This window comes from Aulostomus chinensis, chromosome 2, assembly GCF_037954235.1.
Source record: "Aulostomus chinensis isolate RoL2024-O1b breed Wild chromosome 2, RoL_Achi_v1.0, whole genome shotgun sequence".
Classification (NCBI taxonomy): domain Eukaryota; kingdom Metazoa; phylum Chordata; class Actinopteri; order Syngnathiformes; family Aulostomidae; genus Aulostomus; species Aulostomus chinensis.
The window spans coordinates 958,363-977,996 of record NC_141321.1 but is presented as its reverse complement, the minus strand read 5'-3'; the positions used below and the strand labels follow the sequence as shown (position 1 = coordinate 977,996).

Sequence of the window (19,634 nt, the reverse complement as noted above, 5' to 3'; positions counted from 1 at the left end):
TGACTATCACCACATCCGGTTTGTTATTTTTAAAACAAAACTCTGGTCACATGCATTCGACCGTCAGGTGTGTGTTTGGTTCTGCTGAGTTTTTAGATAATAGATAATGGTCCCCAAATTCATATTAATTTAACAATAGTAGTCATCGTGATACCATAATTTTCATCATCCCAATATTGAATCTGTACATTTTCTGTTACCACATTAGCCCCACAGGGAGTCTTTCCGTGATTATGGTTTTATTATAAAAGCTTTACCTTTGTATTTCCGGTAAGTATACGACTAGCTTGATCAGTCAAAGTCAAAAGCAAAAGCAAACAGACTTGCAGCACTTCTTTTCCGGGACGTCAGTAAAGGAGGAAAACAACCGTCGCACCTTTACAATCCAAAACCCTCCGACTGACTGTTTTAGATGTTGTTTCCAGTGGTAATCAGCATGTTGCTGTTTGCATAGTGAGCAGACTCCCTTCAGTCTGCAGCTCGCTCTTTCAATACAGAGAATGAGCAGAACATGCTGAAAATGTGAAGTTAGATATTTCCAGCATCCAGGTTTTCAGAAATAGGGCACAGAGCCACTGGCTCCATCTGCTCATCTCGGCCATATTCACCGTTTAGAAAAAGCTGACATGCCCCTTTATCTTCAGAGCCAAAAAAAAATCTGTGAGGGAAGGAGGGCCAAGGGTCTGAGTGTTGGCGAGTCAGTGTATGGCTTTTGAGTATCTCGTGTACTGTCTTTACTGACAGATCCATCACCTAGACACTTATCAGTAATACCGTAATAGTCATATTCACGGTGGTGCAGTGGATAGCACTGTTGCCTCACAGCAAGAAGGTTCTGGGTTAGAGTCCAGGATCTTTCTGTGTGAGTCTCCATGTTCTCCCTGTGCCTGTGTGGGTTCTCTCGGGTACTCCGGCTTCCTCCAACAGTCCAAAGACGTACAAATGGGGACGAGGCTGATTGATACTCTAAATTGACCGTAGGTATGAATGTGAGTGGGAATGGTTGTTTGTCTCTGTATGTTGGCCCTGTGATGGACTGGCGACCTGTCCAGGGTAAACCCCAACTCTCGCCTGAAAGCTGCTGGGATAGGCTCCAGCCCCCTGTGAACCTTAAGAGAATAAGTGGAAGAAAATGGATGGATGGATGGCTGGATGGAGTCATTCATTTATACATTCTTCTCATGTGTTTACTTTCCATGCCAATAGGGGGCTGTATTGGGTGTGGCTGAGGTTACCTGTGGTAAGCCCAGGTAGGCCATTTAACCCAGGTCAACCCAGTAACAAGTGTTGCTAATGGGAAGCAAACAGGTTTCTTTTTTGACTGTGCACTGTGCAGTGTTATGGTGATTCGCACTCAGTTTGTTATTTTTGTTACAGTGTTATGAGTTAAGGTTATTTTCGATCAGTTGAAGTATTATGAGTCAGTAATAAGTCAGTCAGTAAAGTCAGTATTTTGATATGGAAAATAAACTACCATATTATTTTAACATTTACCTCCGTTTGCTATTTTCTGAGCACACTGGGCACACGTCTAAACAATTCCACATTAGCAACCTGTAGTGGCTTCGAAAAGGGGGCCTTAGCCACGACAACCAGTCAAGAATCCAAAAGAGAACTTTTATACTGATGTAAGAGATCTGGTCAGATATGTGATGGTATGACTTGAATCTGTGGACGTGTCATGAAACACAGGTGTGCTTCCTGCCTCCAGCAGCACACATCCACAATTTACACAGGACCCCACCTGCAATCACCTGTAAACGGCTGCAGAAGTAAGCTTTAAAAAAAAAAAAAACGCCCCTCCATGCTCCCTGCTCTCTCTAACATGCCTATGCAGCTGACCCTGGACCTTTATCTTTAACAATAAATATTCATGAATGTACTCATTAATGTATTAAGGTGGTCTCACCTTCATTTGAGCCATTCTTGTTCCTGACAAAGCCTTGGCTATTTTGGCGCTCAGAAGAATCTATAACTCATCCTCTTCACCTCCAGTGTGCTCCACTGAGGGATGGCAATGGCGAAAAAATGTTTCTTCAAAGACTGGAAGGCACCAGAGTCACTGTGCCTCAGAAAATCGTTACATGAGCTTGTTTTGGTTATTCACATGGAGAAAATGCAATTTCATTGTATTAAATGTTATCATAAACGAGAAGTAAAGTCAAGTCAAGTCAGTTTTATTTGTCTAGCACCAAATCACAACAAAAGTTATCTCATGACACTTTACAGGTAGAGCAGGTCTAGTACCACACTCCTTCAATGAATCTACACCCAACAATTCTCCATCAGCAGCACATCCTGCAACAGCGGCGATGAAAACCTTCCTTTTAACAGGAAGGAACGTCGAGTAGATCCAGGCTCAGTAGGGACGGCCATCTGCTTTGACCGGTTAGGAGGAAGGAGAGTGGGACAGAGACAAAGACAGATCATGGAGGAAGATAGATTTACAGAAGGAAAGAGAGGGACAGAGATAAATAGAGACAGAAAGGAGGAGAGACTGATGGACAGACGGGGACGTGAGCAGGTGGGGCTACAGGTGACAGCTTGAGCCTCTTCAGTTCTGTAGCCTCCTCCAGCAGCACCCGGGATCTGGAATGTGGGGAGCCCGAAGGCTCCGGAGAAGAAGACGAGTTAGTAACACATATGGGTATGATTTATATATGACACATATAAGAGGACAGAGAGGAAAGAGAGGAGTAGAGTGAAGCCCAATGCACCATGGGAGCTCCCCCAGCAGTCTAAGCCTATAGCAGCATATCTAAGGGCCAGCCTAAGCACCCCTAACTATAAGCCTGATCAAAAAAGATGGTCTTAAGTCTGCTCTTCAAGGTAGAGAGGGTGTCTGCATCCCGGACCAAAACTGGGAGACGGTTCCACAGGAGGGGAGCCTGTTAGCTGAAGGCTCTGACTCCCATTCTACTTTTAGAAACTCTAGGAACCACCAGTAACCCTGCATCCTGGGAGCGAAGGGTTCTAGCTGGGTAATAAGGGACTATGAGCTCTGTCAAATATGAAGGTGCCTGATTGTTGAGGACTTTGTATGTTAGAAGGAGAATTTTGAATTCTATTCTGAATTTGACAGGGAGCCAATGCAGAGAAGCCAGTACAGGAGAGACATGGACTCTTCTACTAGTTCTCGTCAACACGCGGGCAGCAGCATTTTGGACCAGCTGGAGAGTCTGTAGGGACCTACTGGTGCAGCCTGATAGAAGGGAATCACAGTAATCCAGCCTGGAAGTGACAAAAGCATGGACTAATTTTTCTGCATCTTTTTGAGACAGGATGTGTCTGATCTTAGTAATGTTATGTAAATGAAAGAAAGCAGTCCTAGAAATTTGCTTAATGTGGGAGTGGGAGGAGTGCCATATTCTCTCCAGTTTTGGAGTTTTTTTTTTAAGCTGTCTGGTTTCAGAATTGTACCAAGGTGCTTGTTTCCTTGGATGTATAGATTTCTTTTTTGGTGGAGCAATTGAGTCCAAAGTAGTTCTTAAGGTGCCTGCTGTGCTATCAATAAAATGATCAATTTGGGAGGGACGAAGGTTGACATCAGCGTCCTCTGTTATAATGAGACATGACACTGAATTTCGGCACATGGTGCAGTGGTTAGCGCTGTCGCCTCACAGCAGGCAGGTTCCAGGTTTGACTCCTGGTTCGGGCACGGGATCTTTCTGTGTGGAGTTTGCATGTTCTCCCCGTGCCTGCATGGGTTCTCTCCAGGTACTCTGACTTCTTCCCACCGTCCAAAGACGTGCAATTGGGGACTAGGCTAATTGGATACTTTAAATTGACCTGGGTATGAAAGTGAATGTGAATGGTTGTTCGTCTCTATTTCGATTGTTGGCCCTGCGATGGACTGGCGACCTGTCCAGGGTGAACCCCACCTCTCACCCGTAGCCGCTGGGATAGGCTCCAGTCCCCCTGTGACCCTTAACAGGAATAAGTGGAAGACAATGGATGGATGGATGGATGACACTGAATTTAGCGCTCGTGGAATTGCTTCCTTAAATCTATGTACCTGATAAGGCAAACATCTGGAAACTACAGTTTTCTTGAGTGGAGTGTTGTCGATTAGTACTAATTCAAAAGTGATTAATTGATGGTCAGATAAAAGTGCAAATATACCTAGATGTTCAGCTTCAATTCCTTATGTTAGAATGAGGATGAGAGTGGTTGAGACAGTGAGTGGGTTCATGTACAGACTGATGGAAACCAATTGAGTCTAGAAGAGATATAAATGCAGCACTCAGACTGTCGTTATCAACATCCACATGAACATTGAAGTCACCTACAATAATTACTTTATCTGATTTAAGAACTAAACTGGATATGAACTCTGATAATTCAGATAAGAATTCAGAGTAAGGACCAGGAGGGTGGTACACAATAATAAATAAGAGTGGCTGTTGAGTTTTCCAGGCCGGATGAGACAAATTAAGAATCAGGCTTTCAAATGGATTGAAACTTATTTTAGGTTTGGGATTTATTACCAAACGTCTGTCAAAAATGGCAGCAACTCCACCTCCTCAGCCAGAGCCTCGAGGAATATGAGCACGCATCAAACTAAGGTAAGACAAGAGGTAAGAGGTAAGACAGTGATTCTCACTGTAGTCAATAGATTTTCTAAGGCTGCTCACTTTATTGCTCTCTCCAAACTCCCCTCTGCACTGGCCACAGCTGAACTTCTTGTTGAGCATGTTTTCAGACTTCATGGCATCCCCGTCGACATCGTCTCTGACAGGGGTCCTCAGTTCATCTCTCAGGTGTGGAGAGCCTTCTGTAAAACCTTGGGGGCTACAGCCAGTCTGTCCTCAGGTTACCACCCTCAGACCAATGGACAGTCAGAGAGAGCCAACCAAGTGTTGGAGACTTCACTTCGCTGCATGGTGGAGAAGCCAGACTCATGGAGCATCCTTCTGCCCTGGATTGAGTAAGCGCACAATAGCCTCTCTAACTCATCCACTGGTAGGTCACTGTTTGAAGCTTCTCTTGGCTATCAACCACCTGTGTTCCCCTCCCATGAGCAAGATATCTCAGTTCCCTCAGTAAGGAACTTCATGGACCGCTGCTAAAGAATCTGGACAGAGATCAATAGACATCTGAGTTTCAGGCATGACATCTCACTATCTTGTTTCCCTATCATACCTGCATCTACCACAGCAGACTGAAGCCCATCAGGTGCTGTCAGTACTGTGACTGCACCTTTGGATCAAGACAGGGATGCTGTGGAGTGTCTGGATGAGGACTGGGTACCCCACAAAATGATTCTGTGGACATATAGCAGAGTCTCACCACTATTTTTCAAAGACAGACGGCAAGGCAATTTTATTTGTAGAGCCTGTTTTCACGAACAGTTTGTCTCAAAGGGCTTCACGTGGCATCATAACAACATCCTCTGTCCTCAGACCCTCACATCGACTGAGGAAAAACTCCATAGAAACCCTTTTAACAGGGAAAAGCAACAGGGTGAGCAACAGAGGAGGTATCCCTCACCCAGGACGGACAGACGTGCAGTAGATGTTGTTACAAGGAAGAAAACAGTTTACAATACAAAATGTGGGAAACATGGAAATGTTAATAATGGCTGAAGAAGGAAGCTTCTGGTAGGGGAGGCAGGGAGAGCAAGCCAGCTTGATGGGGGACTGGATTGGATGGCAGACTGGTTCATGGGAGGGGAGCGCAGACTGGTGTAACAGCAGGGAAAAGGGGGGGAGTAGGGGGCAATGCAGGCGGCGGTTGGTGCAGACAGATGGAGCTCCACTAGATCTGTGGAAACACAGGGAGACTGCGAAACACCAAGGCCAAACTACAAAGTGTAACAAGTAATGGTAAGGACAGTTCCAAAATGTGCGGGGAGGAGAGGAGAGGAGGGGAGAAGTTAGGAGAGGTGTCAGGGAATTATTTCTGTAAGATAAAGACTGTATTTTCGCTGTTAGTTCGTACCACAAAATTTCCCAATACACAAGATCAAATTCTCAGAAACAGAGAGCTCAATTAAAGTTTTACTTGCAGCAAGGAGTACAGGCAAAGGTTTTACATCTGCACTGAACAGTCTCAGTGTCTTCCAAACATATATATGCAAAGTTCCTCCTCTCAGTGGCTTTCCACCACGCCTTTGTTCTTCCTTCTTCCATCAAGGACAGGTGCAGGGGGAGCATAGGGACACTGACTCCTCACTGTCTAAGGCCTTTCCCAAACTCTTATCTTAGGAGTGTAAGCACAGCCTGATACATCCTGCACAAACCTCATTACTTTGGTCTGAATAAAGGTCACAACACTATCATACAATTCTACATCAGGCTAAAACTTCATGATAATAAAACATAAACTTGTCTACATATTTTCTTACAAGAGGCGAGGGCTCCATGTAACCTGATGTGTCCCCCAGCAGTCTAAGCCTGTAGCAGCATAGCTATCAATGGTTCAGAGCTACCTGAACCAGCCCTAACTGAAGGCTCGGTCATAGAGGAAGGTCTTAAGCCTAGGCTTAAAAATAGTCAGAGTGTCTGCCTCTCTGACCCATGGAGAGAGCTGGTTCCACTGTAGAGGAGCCCGGTAACTGAAGGCTATACCTCCCAGTCTGTTTTTAGAAATACTGGGAGTCACTAAAAGACCTGCATTCTGGGAGTGGAGTGCTCTGGTAAGACAGTAGCGACTAATGAGTTCTTTCAAATAGGATGGGGCTTTAAGAGCCTTGTAAATCATCAGAAGGATTTTGAAGTCGATTCTAGATCCTAACAACATCCTCTTCTTAACTCCCGTCAAAACCCTCGCTGCAGCGTTCTGGACTAGCTGGAGACTCTTTAGAGAGTTTTTGGGACATCCTGACAGGAGATAGTTGCAGTAGTCCAGCCTAGAAGTGATGAATGCATGCACCAGTTTCTCAGCATCACTCTGGGAAAGGATATTCCTAATCTTAGCGATACTGTGCAGATGGAAGAAGGCGGTCCTAGTCACATGCTTTATGTGGGAGCTAAAGGAAAGGTCCTGGTCAAAAATGACTCCAAGTTTCCTTGCAGTTGTACTTGGGGTCAGGGTGATGCCATCTAGAGTAGTGATCTGGTTAGAGAGGTGTCCCTGAGGTGTTTAGGTCCAAACAGGATGACCTCAGTTTTATCTGAATTTAGCATTAAGAAGTTAGAGGATTTAATGTTTTTCAGGCAGTCTTCCAGATTAGTAAACTGGCTTGTGTCGTCTGGCTCCATCGACAAGTAGAGTTGCATGTCGTCCGCATAACAGTGGAAGTTGATCGAGTGCTTCCGTATTATGTCACCTAATGTGAGCATGTAAAGAGTGAAGAGAATTGGTCCTAAAACTGAACCCTGTGGTACACGATATGTAACTCTGCTATACTCTGAATGGTCATTATTGACATTAACAAACTGAAACCTGTCAGATAAGTATGACTTAAACCATTTTAGGGCACGTCCTTTAATCCCAATTTCATGGTCTAGTCTCTGTAGTAGGATGCTGTGATCAATGGTGTCAAATGCAGCACTGAGGTCCAAAAGGACAGAGACGAGACCTCTGTCTGAAGCTGTAAGAAGATCAGTCGAGACTCTGACCAGTGCTGTTTCAGTGCTATGGTGTTCTCTGAATCCAGACTGGAAGGCTTCAAAGAGCTTGTTGCTGTGCAGATGTTCATGTAGCTGCTCCAGGACAACCTTCTCAAGGATCTTGGAGATGTAGGGGAGGTTGGATATCGGCCTATAGTTGGCTAACACATCTGGGTCAAGAGAAGGTTTTTTAAGTAAAGGGTTGATGACAGCCACCTTAAAGGCCTGTGGCACATAATCTGTGACTAAGGAAAGATTAATTTGGTTCAATATAGAAGTGTTAACTAGGGGGAAGGCATCCTTAAGAAGTCTTGTCGGGATGGGATCCAGCAGACAAGTGGCTGACTTGGAGGAAGTAATTGCAGAAGTTAAGTCTGACAGGTCGATGGGGGAGAAGCTGTCCAAATATGCACCAAGTCTGGGAGGTGCTTCTATGGGGACTGTAATCTGTGCTCCATTACTGGCAATCTTTGTTCTGATAGTCACAATCTTTTCAGTAAAGAAAGATAGGAAGTCGTTACTGCTGAGAGTTGGGGGGATGCATGGCTCAACAGCACTATGGTTCTTGGTGAGCCTGCCCACAGTGTTGAAGAGGAACCTGGGGTTGCTCTTATCTTATCTATTAAGGATGAGTAGTAAGCACCTCTGGCATTACGGAGTTCTTTTTTTATATATTAATAAACTATCCTTCCAGGCTTGGCAGTCATCCTCATGCTGGCTGGAATGTGTCTTCCTTTCCAGTTGTCTGGTCTTCTGTTTCAAGGCACGCAGCTCTGGGCTGTACCAGGGAACTATTCTTTTTTGGTTGATAACCTTCTTTTTCAGGGGAGCTACGGCATCAAGTGTCCCAAGGAGTGCTGCTGCAGTGCTGTCCACAAGATAGTCTACCTGGGTGGGGTGAAATCAGCATAACTGCCCATTATATTACTACAAGATGTGGCAGCAAGTTCTGCTGGAATAAGCTACTAAATCTAGAAACAGCAGTGTCAGATAGACATCTACTGAAGCGGGACTTTTTCCTAGGTAGGATATAATTTGTTAAAGTAAATTCAAATGTAATTAAGGAGTGATCAGACAAGACGGGGTTCTGAGGAAGAACTATGATGAGGTCAGCTTCTATTCCATAAGTGAGTACTAAATCAAGGATGTGATTAAAAGTGTGAGTGGGTTTGTTTACCCTCTGACAGAAGCCAACAGAATCAAGAAGCGACTTCAACGCAGTGGCCAGAGAATCATCATTGACGTCCACATGGATGTTAAAGTCACCCACTATAATGACTTTGTCTGACTTCAATGCTTAGTTTGACAGAAAGTCAGGGAATTCTTCTGGAACTCAGAATAAGGTGCAGGAGGACGGTACACCACAGCAAGTAAAAGTGTTTTCTTTGCCTTCTAGTATGGGTGGGAGAAGCTGACAGGAAGGCTCTCAAATGAATTAAATGAACTATTAGGTCGAGGGTTAATGAGCAAATTTGACTGATAGATTGCAGCTCCTCCTCCAGTAGTAATAAGACGGTGCTTTCGCGCGTGCACGTGAAAACTTTGGCGCGTGCATGTGAACGCGCGTCCTCGTGCGCGTTCACCCCGCGGTAAAAAAAGGGGCGTGTCCGTTTCCGATTTAGCGCTCGCAAACAATAGAATTCTATGGCAGGACGTAAACATGCCTTGACATGTCTCGCTAGTCATATGGGATTCTTGGAGTAGGACATAAATACTCCCAGAGTTTGTTGCTGTATCATATTCGGTTCCGACCCAAGTTGTAGGCAAGGCAATGCAAGGCAGTTTTATTTGTAGAGCCTGTTTTCACCACCAGTTTGTGTCCAGGCTTCCTGGCATCATAACAACATCCTCTGCCCTGAGACCCTCACATCGACAGAGGAAAATCTCCATAGAAAACCTTTAACAGGGAAAAATCTGAGAAACCTCAGGGTGAGGAGGGGAGGAGGATCCCTCACCAGGAGGGACAGACGTGCAGTAGATGTTGTTACAGACAAGAAAACAGTTTATTATACAAAATGTGGGAAACATGGAAATGTTAATAACAGTTGAAGAAGGAAGCTTCTGGAAGGGGAGGCAGGGAGAGCAAGCCAGCTTGATGGGGGACTGGATGGTAGACTGGTTCATGGAAGGGGAGCGCAGGCCGGTGTAATAGTAGACCGGTGGACTCACGCCCATGTTTTTTTCCGGTGGATCACGGACATGACGCTGGTTAACGGTAAGTTTTCCCCAATGCCTATTTGTTTTTGTTTAACGTTGTGTTTTAATACCGCTGTTATTTCGGTCGGCAACACATGGCAGCCTAAGTGTGTTATTTTCGATGTGGTTGTTTTTTTGTTGTTGTTTTTTTCCCCTGTGTACTCTGAAGAGTTGAAATAAAATATAATATAGTAATATATATACACATATATATATGTATATATATTTATATAAAATATAATGAAGAGTTAAAAATAAATATCAACCTTTTTACATACTTTGTGCGTTCTTGTTTTCTGTGTGACATGCTTGTTAAAGGGGCCAGTGTGCTAAAATCTGAAAATGTAATTAAACATGAATATCTGTTTTAAGGGGTTCTGTAGTAACCCATTCTGGCTAAAATATTAGATTTAGTAAAATACTGCGTTTAAAAGTAAACTCAAGCCCGAACAAGTCAAGACATGCCGCTGACAGTGTTTCCTCTACCTTGGCTTGCAACAATGTGTGATATTATTAGACGTGTTTGATGTAGACGTAATAAGGGTTATGGGGGGGGGGGGGTGTTTGACCAGATGCCCCGCATGTTTTGTGTGTGTGTGTGTGTGTGTGTGTGTGTGTGTGTGTGTTTAAGTCTAGGTCCATGAGACCGCGGAAATATCTCGGAGCAGCGGCGAGTTTGTTTTTCTTTTTTTCCCCACTACCTATGTTTTAATGCGTTTGTGTTTAACGTTGTGTTTTAATACCGCTGTTATTTCTTTGTGCAGATGAGGGTGCACCGCTTGATTTCAAACACATGGCAGCCTAAGTGAGGTTATTTTCGATGTGGGTGTTTTTTTGTTTGTTTTTCCCCTGCATACTCTGAAGAGTTAAATAAATATCAACCTTTTTACATACTTTGTGCGTTCTTGTTTTCTGTGTGACATGCTTGTTAAAGGGGCCAGTGTGCTAAAATCTGAAAATGTAATTAAACATGAGTATCTGTTTTAAGGGGTTCTGTAGTAACCCATTCTGGCAAAAATATTAGATTTAGTAAAAAAGTTAAAGTAAAACTCAAGCCCCGACATGCCGGGGTCAGGTTGCCGGGCTCCACCCATTTTGTTTATTAGTATGGTTTAACCACAATGTTTCAGGAGGTCAAACAGTTTTGTGTGACCGGCCATGCGGTGCATAGGCACAGAGGATCGGGATCCTGATTTTCTTATTGCTGGGAGAAATAATGGTTGATCGTAGCGGTAAGTAACTCCGTATATATTGTCTTCACATTTTACAGTAACAAATTTACCACTAATTAAGTCTCGTTCTAACCCTATATTAATTAATCACTTATTTGTTTACAGACACCCCTGCCTCACCTGAGCGCAAAAACAGGCTCAGTTTCAAGAGGAGACGATTGACCAGGGCGCAAGGGTGTGTAAGAGGGCTAAATCATCCTTTGTGTATGTAAAACACCAACCACACAATTTAACACATTTAATTTTAAAAATACAGACCCTGTGAGAGGAAGCTATGCGCAGCTGAGAGAAAGGCAGTGAGCCCAAGGCATGATGGTACGTAATTGCATGCTTTTCAAACAGTTTTATTGACACCCTCAGACCTAACAAGTTTTTCTTATTTTCAGTTCATAGATCCTACACCGGGATTCCTACATATCCAGCAGGCGGTCAATATGCTTGAAAGACTACCTATTTCCACACTTCACAACATTCAACTGCCCTTGACACCGGAGGGCACTAGAGGGCCCTGGATCACGCAACTGTCACCCACAGTGGTGGCTCTGGTGGCGCTGGAAGACATTTGTCAAACCAGACCTACAGAAGACGATTTTAAAGCTCTGGAGGTAATCTTTGCAACAGAGCTCGAACCAGCACAAGCAGACAGAGCGGGGACGAACCAGAGTAAACCCACAGACAAGGATTTTAAAGATCTGGAGGAAATTTTTGCAGCAGAGCTCAAACCACCACAACCGGCAAGAGACCCTGAACTTTTAAATGGAGGGCCTCACACCACACAGTCACCACAATCTGAACAGGTAATTGCTAGACCTGTACATGAACCTGAAGCCGTTGCTTGAAGCAGTATTAACACACCACACATTTCAAGACAAACTGGCTATGGGCAGGGGTCTGTGAGGGAGATTAGCCAATTTAATGCTATAGAACTGCGTCAAAAAGTTGATTTTAGGGATGGAGCTATTGACAACCTTGAATGTGTACTCACTTTTATTAGAGACAGGCTCTCTGGAGTGATTGACAGCGCGTTAGAAAGGTCACAAGCTGGCAGTGTTTTAAATGTTGTGTTGAGAGGACCGTCCCTGGCTAGCGACGTGCAATGGGTTACACAGGCTATTCAGAGTAATGATTCATCAATGACTGACGACGAGCTGCAGTTTATTGTTACAGTTGTGCAAAACCACCCAGGAGCAGGGCGTTTGAAATTGGGGAATGTGTGCTATGATCAGATTCTATCTGAAAAGGCACATGCCTTCTCTAACCCAAACAACTATGTAGAAGATAACAGCCTTTGCTTTTCACTATGCCTAGCCTAGCTACCGATGCCGCAGCGTCTGAACCTGACAAAATGGTGCTTGCCTCACGTCTACAAACATTGGCAGGTCTCGACCCCTCACGGCCGGTTTTATTCACACACCTGGCCAAATTTGAGGCTGTAATAAATGCCAAAATTGTGATTTACCACCACACAGAGGCCCATAAACGATTGCAATGTTTCCAGACTAACACCGCTCCTAATTTAAACACCATTTGGCTTTATCTACACAATAATCAGTACTACTTAATTACCAACGTGAAAACTTTTTTCGGCTCAGCGTATGTCTGCAGTTACTGCTACAACACTTAAGACAGTCCTCCAAGGCATAAATGTAAATATTTGTGCAATATTTGCTTTACACACTGCTGCGAACGAGCGTCACTTTAAAATACAAGGACTGCAACCACATCTGCAAATCAGAGGTTTGTTACAAAGCACACAAAGAGCACGATAAAACTCATGGCCAGATCCCCTGCGACAGCTTAAAATATTGTAGCGGCTGCGGGGTGATTTACAAAGTTGGTTTAAAACCCACGTTTGTGCACCTGCAAAATGTATGTATGGATATGTACGATGTATGTATGATATGGATATGTATGTATGTACGTGATCCTCTCAAAGAATTTAGCTAAAATACACAATTTAGGAATTGGTCTGTAGTTGTTTACATTTGTAGGTCCACCCCCTTTTAACAGGCGGAGAACAAAGGTTGACTTCCAGATTTAAGGAATTTTATTGCTGGTAAGCCTAAGGTTAAAAATATGTGAGAGAGGCTCAGCAATTAAATCAGCAGCCAACTTTAAAAAAAAAAAAGAGGATCAGGTCCTACTGCTTTACTTGTGTCCAGCCTCTTTAGTGCACTGTTTAGCGATGGATGCAGACATGAACTCAAACAGGCAACTGATAGGTCCGCTCAAAGCCTGTAGAGTCAAAGGTGTGTTAACACTTGCCAGACCAGCATTTATCAGTCCAGGGTTTAGCAACTCAAACAGAAATCAGTCTTAGCACTAAAAACTGAGATGCAGGCGTCTTTAACATCTCTTTTGCATATAATATTTGGCTTTGATTTGGAAGTTTAGAATTTCTCATTGCTGCAATGGTACAATGATCACACAGGTCATTAGCAAACACACCTGTATCCATGTACTTGTGAGGAGCGTTTCTTATGATACAGTCAAGTCAGGAAGATTTTGATGGGTTTCCAGTATTGGGCGGAGTTTAAGAATTGTTCAAATGAGTTCAATTTAGTGAGTCACAGAAAACTTTTAGATTATCAGATGAGGCAGTCAGCCAGTCAAGATTTAAATCACCAACCAAAACAAACTCGCCGGAATTAAACCTGGTCACACAAGATGCAAGAGAGGCAAGCGCTTTGGGGGAGGCAGAATGATGTCTATAACAACCTGTGATTGTGAGATTGGCCTTGGAGAATTCAAGCTTCAGGTCAAGGAGTCCAAATTTTTTGGTGATGAAGAGTGAGGATAATAGGCTAACATGAGGGCGATCACATTGGAAGACATTATTATGATCCATCAATAGCAATGTCCTTGTCAGAGACTGTCTTACTTAGCCAGGTTTCTGATAAAAACAAGGATATCTACATTGGTTGACTGGATCCAGATTTTATTTTTAATTTGTTCAGGAAGGGGATCCCCGGAAAACCTCCTCAGCAGCTGCCCAAAAGTGCTTGCAGACAGGTGTGATCGCTGCTGCCATGACCAGGTGCATAGGACAGTTGCTAACAGAATTGCCACGGCTATCAACACCATCAAGGGCCACCATAAGCCGAAGACCTTCATGTTCCACAGAGCTGGAGAGAAGCCCATCATACAACCACAGGCAAAGTCAGGCCTCCTCTCCTCTGCCACTGACTGGAGACTGGAAGTGGACCTTGGCAAACAGTTGAAGTTCCTAGCCAAGATAACACCAACACGGCTTCAACCAGACATGATCATTGTGTCTGATTCAACCAAGCAGTTGATCATTCTGGAGCTCACAGTGCTCTGAGAAAGGTCAATGGGAGGAAGCGTGCCAGGTACCAGGAGCTGGTGGATGTTTGCAAGAGGCAAGTCTGGAGGATGCACTGTGAACCTTTGAAGGGAGTGCTGCAGAAGATTTGCTGGACAGTCACTCTGCAAAGTATACATGTTGCTGGGCCTCACCAGGGAGGCAAAGAGGAAGGTACTCAGATCCACAACTGAATCTGAAGAAAAAGCCACAAGGTGGCTATAGATAGTGAGGCAGATCCGTGGGCAAATGCTGCTGGGACACAGGTTGGGGTCTGATCAACCCCAGTTGGGTCGCCTGGGTGAGGGTGTCTGATGTTTGAAAGACCTGAAACACCCAATGACCCCAGGTTACATCACTGATGATGTGTTCCAGTGCATCCTCAAAATGTATCTTTCAACTAGTAACATTTTGGAGAGTCTGTGTAGCTATGTAGAATCTCATATTTATTCCATTTTTTAAATTTTGATAATTTCATTCAGTGACAAAAGAGAAATAAAAACAATATGGAGTATAAATGCAAGAATTTCCAAAATTCTGAATGAAAGGGGAAAGAAGAAAAATCGTATTTTCCAAGAAATAATGGCCCTCATTTATCAAATGATCATGCAAACCAGCATAAATATGAACGGTGAAATCAGCGTATGACAGGACTCACTCAAGATTTATGAAAAATGTGTATCACACCAATCATAAGAACAAGCAGCTGTTTATAAATTCAGTGACTGAAATCAATCGTAATTATCATAATCATGCCCTTTATAAACGCATGGTTTGGAAGAGTTTATGACATGGAGAGATGCAAGCCGGCAAAAAAGAAGAATTTTTCAGAGGCTGAAGTGGAGACACTCATGAGTCTGGTAGACATGCACCATTTTGTATTGTTTGGTAGCCTGAAATCAGGTATTAAAGGCAAGCAAAGACGTGCGGTGTGGAGAGAAATCGCAGCTGCGATCAACAGCATTTCCACAGTCGATCGGTCTATGGAAGAGGTTTGAACATTTAAATTTCTACATCTGTGATGGTTAAACATTTGATACAACTTAGTTTTTATTCTAAGTGGCTGATACTGTCTATTTGCAATAAGGTCAAGAAGAAATGGGCCAAGCCTCAATATGCCACGTAAAGGTGTGGTTTAGGTGGCCCTAAAGTGCAGCACGTAACAAACTGGTGGAGGCAGGTCGGACCCACCCCAAATGGCAGTGGAGGAGACAGTGGCCTCACTTATCGGGTCTTCTTCCATTTCGGGGATTCCAGGCAGAAGAGACACCGATGCACTCGAGTCTGAGCATGGCAATGGTTAAAAAAAAGGGAGGCATCTTTAATAGGTCTAAACAATGAAATTACTTTGTGGTGAATGTTAAGTAATTACACAAGTGTCGTCTGGGGTATAAAGCAGGGTTCCCTCCCCACTGACCTGAGACAGAGCCAGCTGCCCTTCAGGAGCCCTATGCAGCGGTCCACCGTGGCCTGTGTGCGCATATGAGCGCTATTAAACCGCCTCTCCTGCTCTGTCTGGGGATTTGCCAAGGTGTAATGAGGTACTTGGCCAGAGTATAGCCTTTGTTACGTAAATGAATCACATCAAATTCTTGGAGCTATGTGTCCAACAATTAAAATAATTTTGCGCGTAACTCATCAATAAGATGACTCTGGCCATGCAGTGCGCCCTCCTGTAACTGAGGACCTACACTGCTGTTTTGGAAAATGAATGAGTCGTGCATGCCTTCAGGCTATCAAATTCAGAATACTCATTCTGGCATCATTGATTACTTTTACATTAGCAAACTCCACACAGAAAGATCCTGTGCTGGAGCCGGGACTCTAACCCAGAACCTTCTTGCTGTGAGGCAACAGTGCTAACCACTGCACCACCGTGCAGCCCACAAATTCATGACATTTCAACAATTTCAATAGTTGACAGAATAATGGATTTGTTAGATTTTGTTGGATCTATGTTTCATTCTATTTTATATGATGACCAAACTAAATGTTATCTGCCGTAGCAATTCCTTCATCTTCAAACAAATATGTCTCATCTAATGAAATAATCCAGAGAATGCAGAATAACAGATTTTACGGTTTTCCAGCACTACCACCCCCATCAACATTCCAGCGCACCAGAGAGATAAACTCCTAGACGATGGGCCAGATGAGCAGTTCCTCTTCCATCTTACTGTCCTTCTGCTCCTTCTGCCCCGTAAGGATAGTACAGAAGTCCATCCATGTGTGATATCATGAAATTGATACATTAGTTTTTACCAACTGAGTGATTTGATTGGACAAAAGATTTTCCATGAGTACTGACCCGCACAGTCCTAGAACATTTGACTGTGTATCACTCTGCATTACAAGTTATGTATTCCCACAGCAGCTGAATCTAAAAAACATAGATCCACTGGAGAGAATCAGAGAAAATTGGAGGGGCACCATGTTTGAAGATGTGGAAATCTTCTCGGCCTGGTAGTGGTATTCAAAAAATACCTGAGAAAAACACCACCAGGAACAAAAGACCTGTAACTGCAGCCAAGAAGGGAAGTAGCCTCAACAGATAGCTTTTAGTTTACCGACATTTCTTGGGAGTGAACCAGCTGTTGCCTAGGATGTGCAAAGAGGCATAAATGTGTTACATCAGCCACCGCCTGAGAGCCATGGATATACATACAGGACATCTCTTATGTAGGACTCCAGGCAGTGGATGGGTACAGCTAATATACTTAATATAAACACATAGACTAGAGTTGGAAATGGTTGATCAGTAAAAATATAGCCTCAACAAAAAATGTGTTGGTTAGGCAGGTGTGAAAGCTCGCCAAAAAGGTCCTTGAGATGATCCATGGAGAGCAGGAAGGCATCGAGCAGTATCTGTTCAGATGTACTGGTTAATTCTGTGGAGTCACACATGCCACCAAAACAACTCTCATCAGACATCTTTCTCTCTGGTTGCACAATAAATGGAAACTTACCAATTTACTTGATTCAATACTGTGATGTTATAAAGTAAGCTCGTGGGCAGGTCAGTTATGTTGCTTAGCAACAGACATTTCAAGTCTAGTTGCCATACTGTATGTTTTAGAGGAGTGAAGTAAATGATTAAATAAACAAGTCATGCTCTGTCATCCTTATTACTGTTAACCAATAATTGGAATGTTTAGAACTGTTGTATAAACCAATATCACACTAAAGGTGGTGCTGTTGTTCTGAATATCAGCACAGCTGTTGTAGCACCCTATAATGTAATAATTTGACTGATATTGTAATAACATTTTTACCGATAATGTAATACCTTATTACATTATTGGGTTTTATTACTTTTTCAGTGGAGTTAAGTACAAATTTTATTACATTTTCAGGAGTTATTACATTTTTCAGGAAATTATTACAATACAGGGTGCTACAGCTGTGATTATCTTCAACTGTGAATATCCAAGACTAATGTGATATTGCTTCAACACAAAAGTAAATTGAAAGCCAAGTTAGTTTCAGTTTAAAAGAAGCACAGTGAATAGCATACACGCTAGAATTACCACCTTACGGTTGTATGCCTCCACCAACCCGACCAGGTCAGTCTACATCCATGATTGACTGGTCATGTAGACCTGCTGGAGGAGGAGCAAGCTTAAAGATGGCTTTTTAGGAAAGAAAGATGTCTTATCAATTTCTTTAATGAAACTCATCAAATCATGTTTCCTCAAAACAGTGTTTATCTGCATTAATAACTAGAGTTGAACAGTCACTGTGAGCATACTGATTAGAATTACAGGATGTGGTTATTTCATCATATAGGTGTGATACGTTGGGGCTTATCATGGGCTTCAGATTGAGGACTTCAGTGATTCATAGTTGGTGACCTGACTTTAAAGACATCTCACTGCTGGTGGTGCCCTTCAGAGAAAAATTTAATGTGCAGGATGACGAGTTGTATGAAAGGCATTGCATCGTTATCTCACAGGCCTTGAGGGCAGACTTGCTCAGGAACATTGACACCAGCCATATTGGTAGGGAAGCTTGTCATCAGCAGGCCAGGGACACACTTCTAAGTGAAAATGAGAATGGAGACGAAGGACTTGGTGGCAAACTGCTCTGTTTGCGATGAGTCCACATAGGCCCAACACAAGGATTGGAAACTGATGACTGATGTCACATGTCTCATGATGGCATGCAAAGGAGGCCAGTGGAGATTTTAGAGAAGTATAAAGATCTGGACACATCTTTAATATCCTGCTGTGGGTTTCCTCCAACAAAGAGGATATTCTCAGAAAATATCAGTAACAGTATCTGCTCAGGAAACTTTGATCTCATGAGGCTAGCAAGATCATGTTAGCAATGTTCCAACATTCCTGCATCTAAATTTTAAACACATTAAATATAAATATCCAGAAAATAATACTTTTATATATATATATATATATATATATATATATATATATATATATAAATAGATAGATAGATAGATAGATAGATAGATAGATAGATAGATAGATACTCTATTAATCCCCATGTGGAAATTCCAGGTCTCAGTAGCTTACCAGACACATGGAAACATACACCTTAAACATAAAAATAATCATAATAAAAATAATCAAGCATCAATAGTTTGGACAATAAAGAATAAAGTATACTGAATAAGATTTTTTTTTTTAAAGTCCACAGAATGTACCAGGGGATGTACACACTTGAAATGCTTGCAGTGACAGGGCAGGGCAGTAATTCAGTATTGTGCATTGTGCTTCTAATTTCATCAGGACAAGTTTTCAGGGCTGTACTTGTCTTTCCTATACATGATTTACCACACTTTGTGTATGAAAGATGTTATAAAAATTACAGTAATTATTTTAAATAAAGATGTGGTGGAAAAGGTGTGAGGAGCAATGGTAACGGTGGTGCCAGTGCTCAAGGGAGCACTCTTACTATACACACATGGACTCTAGACCCCATGTCTGGTCAAAAACCTAGCAGTGCAGGAGCCTGACCCAGATCTCCTCACCTGACAGGATCATTAGAATGTGTCCTGCAGTAGCAGCTGATTCTTTTCAAACGAAACAGCAATAATCACATATGATTCCAACATACAAAACTGTACAAAGCTCACAAAGTCAGGTAAATGGTATGTTTCAGGGCCCCTTTTAATGTGCCACTGATATATCTGTAGGGAAATGGAAGGGCTGATTAGTATTGGTCCTGAACAGGAGTATTTGTATTTGTGTGTACCAAGGGTTGGCCATTAGAGGGCGCCAGTGTCATGCTGTCACCTGCATCTGTCCAGGCTTGTAAGAAGGACATGACACAAACAGCTTGAAAGTTTTACTGCAGTGAAATACTATTTGTATT

The 19,634-nt window shown here is 43.0% G+C and overlaps 1 long non-coding RNA gene across 1 annotated transcript; it reads left to right on the top strand.

The window, feature by feature from the left end:
* The first annotated feature begins 9,014 nt into the window (after positions 1-9,014).
* On the top strand, positions 9,015-14,227 carry LOC147268718 (uncharacterized). Its single transcript, XR_015111131.1, has 6 exons — positions 9,015-9,768; positions 10,514-10,981; positions 11,087-11,156; positions 11,238-11,296; positions 11,368-11,778; positions 13,939-14,227. It is a non-coding gene; the product is annotated as an uncharacterized LOC147268718 (long non-coding RNA).
* Positions 14,228-19,634: the final 5,407 nt, after the last annotated feature.